This window comes from Gekko japonicus, unplaced genomic scaffold, assembly GCF_001447785.1.
Source record: "Gekko japonicus isolate JY-2015 unplaced genomic scaffold, Gekko_japonicus_V1.1 scaffold2091, whole genome shotgun sequence".
In the NCBI taxonomy this organism is placed as follows: domain Eukaryota; kingdom Metazoa; phylum Chordata; class Lepidosauria; order Squamata; family Gekkonidae; genus Gekko; species Gekko japonicus.
This window is the reverse complement of record NW_015162014.1, coordinates 1191-5822: the sequence shown is the minus strand read 5'-3', so window position 1 is coordinate 5822 and position 4632 is coordinate 1191.

The following is a 4632-nucleotide window of genomic DNA, read 5'->3' as shown; positions in this document are numbered from 1 at the left end:
TTGAAGGAGACATCTGTAGGTTCCTGAGTAGCAGATTGCACTGTGGACTCAGTCAGGTTAGAAGTCTGTAGGACATTGCTTTCATCTACATGTACCACATTGCATACTTTAACTGTGCAAGTCTTAGGATTCAGGATTCTGTATCCTTTTCCTCCAGAGGCATATCCCACCAGGATACCAGGTTCTGCTCTTGGGTCAAGTTTGCCTCTTTTCTCCTTTGGTATATGTGCATAAGCTTTAGATCCAAAGGCTCTTATATGTTTAAGTCCAGGCATTCTGTTATGCCATAATTCAAAAGGACTTTTATTGGTAGTTTTTGATCGAACTCTGTTATGTAAATAGATGGCAGTGTGGACTGCTTCTGCCCAGTAAGACTCTGAAAGTCCAGATTGCATTAGCATAGAACGCGCCATTTCTTGAATGGTTCTGTTTAAGCGTTCTGCCGTTCCATTTTGTTGAGGAGAATAAGGAATTGTAGTCTTATGTTCAATTCCTTCTTGTTCCAAGAATCTTTGGAACTCACTGCTGCAGTATTATGTGCCATTATCTGTGAACAGCACATCTGGCACCTTGCCAAATTTGTTTTTAACAGCAGCAACATAGCATTTAAACTTATCAAGCACCTCATCTTTGCTCTTAAGCAGGTAGGTATAGAAATATCTGGATTTTCCTTCCAGAAAACTGACAAAAGACTTGCTGCCACCAGCAGATTCTTTTATTGGACCAACCAAATCAGAGTACACGCACTCTAGAAACTTGATATTGGGGTCATAAGCTCTATTTTTATAAGAGGGAGCTGTGGCTTTAGACTTTAGGCAAATATCACAGCCATTTCTCATGACATCACATTCTCCTGCTTCAATATTGCATTCCTTCAATAACTTTTCCACACTTTTCACATCTCTATGTGCAAATTTTACATGCCATGCGAATAAACAGTCTTTATGGTTGCATTCAACTGGTCTGGTTTGGCATACCGGCCCAGCACTTTCCATTGCATCTAAATCAACATCATCAATATTCCTCAGGTAATGAAAACCATCCTTTTCTTCAAGCATCACATTAAATCAATTTTCACTCCAAATTTTTCCATGGCTTGGTCTGAGATCAATATTAAGACCATTTTGCATGATTCTCTTTGTGGATATGAGATTATTTATGGCTTGGGGAATTAGAACACATTTTCTGAGAGTGATATCTCATTGGAATCATTCAAAGCAAACAGTTTAGCAGCACCGCAGCCCTCTACAGAGAGATTATTGCCTTCTGCCCCTTGCAGAGCGGGCTTCTTTTCTCTGTCCAAATCAGTAAACCATTTGTCTTAATTTACGATATAATATGTGCTTCCACTATCTAGTAAAAAAGAGTCATTGTCTCATCATTTCCCTTAGTGACAGACAAGGCTTTCATGTTACTTTTCTGCTTCACAGCATCAGGCTCTCTGTACTTTTTTCTTATGGCAAACACACCCCGTTTCTCAGAGTGAACTGGCTTTCCTTGGCCACGCCCTTTAGGGGGTCTGGTTTCAGAGCGGTAAGATTTGGCGGGATCTCTTTGTTCTGGTAAAGCCTTTGATCTACAATTTCTTGCCATATGGCCAAATTTTCCACAGCTGTGGCATTTTATATATTTTTCCCCTCTTTTGGCATATTCTCTTTTATAATCAGCCTTTATGCTAAGTACAGACAAGTCATTTGTAGCCTGGGACATTTCACGCTTATGTCCTTCATCCTTTAGATATGCTAACACATATTCCAGTTTTAAGTCTTTTGTCCCTTTTAAAACAGCCACTTCATGCGAATACTCTCTGGTCAAAGAACCAAGAAATACAGCAATAACAGCTTTTTCCTTTGGTGCACTTTCCATATTTTTCAACAGATTATAAGCATCCATGACGATAGTGAGATATTGAAAAAATGGTATTTAGCAGAGATAAGATAGTCCAGCAGAGCCATAGTAAAATAATTCAGACTGAGAGTCCATGTGTGATTAAAATATAAAGTTTTTACTAAATTCTAGCATGGGAAGGGTAACTTGGATGAAAATAACAAAAGAGCATAATCGGCTACATCCTTACACTACAAAGACAAAACTAGAAGAGAGAATGGCTGCTCTCCTTCTTCTTCAGAACAGGAAAAAACAAAGATGGGAAGAGAAGCCATAAAATGGTAATATACCTTGACACTTTAGTCCCAATCAAATTCCTAGATCAGGGAGGAAATTCCCGGGCTTCCTACATCTAAAGAACATTGGTTACATGAGAAACATGTGACTTCCTGTGAGTAACATAAACGAACATTTTCAACTTGTAATACCCAACACTAATCCACATCACAGGGTTATCACCAGATTAAAATGGGAGAGGAGAAAGGCGGTATGTAATATTTGGTGACTGAGACAAAAGGCCTGAACCCTGTTTTTTTGAGGATTGAGTAGACGCTGGGGGAAATCGCCCAAAGCTGCTGGGCAAAATGCGGCCCTGCAGCAGCTTGTGTGAAATTGACACTTACCATGGGGCAAAAGGGAGGAGTGAGCCAGGAGCAGCGCTTGTGGGAAATCACCCCAAAACAAGCCCAGAGTATCTATAGGTCCCATCGGGGTTCAGGCCCTTTAAGAAGTTTCCGGCCACAGTCGCATCCCGTTTCTACCCGCCAGCCTCCCGAGCCTTGTTCCTTGTCACACCTTACCCAGGGGTCTCCCCAGCTTGGCCTTCTCCAGCAACCTCGAGCACACCTGGACGCTTTCATTCACACACCCGCACCACGAGAAGCGCTTTCCCCGCTGCTGGGGTGCGAGTGGACTGAACGGACGTTCGTCGCTTCCTAGCCGCTCTTTACCACATTGGAGCGCAGAAAGGGTTGGAATGCGGGCACCGAGCAGGCCAAGGGCCCGCGGCACAGGTGGATCCGGCGGCGCAGAAGGTGCTTCGCAGTCCCGGCTGGCTTGCCAGACCCGCCCGCTGAGATCGCAGGCCCGAGCCCCCGGGGGCCCTGGTGCGATGTCCGCGCCTTGCACCTGAGACGACCGCAGGAGGGGGCCGGGGGTTCTTTTGGCTGTTGTTTAATGTCTAGAGGGGAAGCTTTTTGACAATGTGTATGCTTTCTCGGGCGTGGAAAGTCGGGAAAGGCAAGATTTTGGCCGAGGCCTTAGTGTGTAGTATGAAAGGGGAGCCCCTAGTCCGGAACCAGCGATCATCGAGTTTAAATGGACCAGTATCCTACCCTCTGCGAAGCTACCCTAGACGGTCAACTGGCTTAGATACCCTCTCGTCCAGAACTAGTGAGTAAATGGGTTCAGGATCGCTCGCATCCCCGACATCATCATCAGTAGTAGTAGTAGTAGTAATAATAATTTACTCATAACAATTATGCGTGTGTGTGTGTGTAACTAATAAATAATAATTTACAACTCCGGTTGTTCTTGGCAAAGGAGCCCAAATGTCCCCCGCGGGAGGTTTGACCCGATCCCCTCCCTCTGTGTTTGGCCGAGGTCAGGAGGAGACGAGCAGCGGAGAGGATCGTGGCCCCGCCGTCCTAGGGGCAGCCGCTCCGAAAAGGGTTGCGGCGCATTCGAGGCGCTCCACAGCCAAGAGGCAGCGGGAGCAGCCCCCCAGCAGGAGCGGTTTGTGCCACAGGATTCTGGGCGCATCTGTGCTGGTCTTTGGTCTCCGTGTTAGCAGAAGAGAGCTTTAGGAGTATGTCGACATTTAGAGCAAGCACTTGCAGCGTTTCCCCCTTTCTTCCACTCACGTCAATGGGACTGTTAAAAATGGATTTTGTTTGGGCCTTGGATTTATATCCAATTTAAATGTAATATTCAAATTCGGATCGTAACTCTGTAAGAAGCCACGTGCCATGTAAACGAACAATCAGGTCTTTGCATTCATGTTGCTAATACCAGCGGTAAGACCTAGAGCTAGATGTAACAGTCGATCGGCTTGAATCCACGGAGCGCGGTCGAACTAGCCAAGCTGCCAAATAGTCCCCCGCCCCGGCCCCCGGGAGAAGCGACCTGCTGGGTACCGGTTACTTCGAAGTGCAGGAGGGGGCCCATTCATTTCAATAGGTCGAAGGGGACGAGCAAGTCCCATTGAGTTGCATGCGATTTGCTTTTGGCTACACAGAGGCCAGACGCGGATCGCGCCCAGCGCCTGCAGCCGTCGAGCCTTCAGGGCGGTATTCAGCAGGTCCGAGGAGGCGAGAGAGAGGGAGAGCGGGGGGGTCCAGGCTTTTTTTTGGGTGGGAGGACGGGGGGGGTTTGGGATGGGAGGGATTGGCGGGTCACCAGCGGAAACTTCGACCACTCGGTCCCCAAGCCCCGGTGCCGGGTTCAGATCGCGATGGGCAAGAAGGTTCGTCGGAAGCCTTCAGAGGAGGTTCTTCTTCACCCGCTCTCAACAGCCAGGGTGGCAAATCAATAAATTATTTTTAAAATCCCCCCCCCCCAGGATCGCATTGAGATCCTAGAAGATTTACTCTCGTATCCTTCCCCATCCCTCGAAATCCCCCCCCTCCCAGGAGGCCCAGGGGAGGTGATTTTTTCCGCCATCCTGTATATGTCTTTTGTTCCTATTTACTGAACTGTTTTTAGGTGGTTTTAATGTTGGTTTTAAACTACAGAATTCTGTATTTT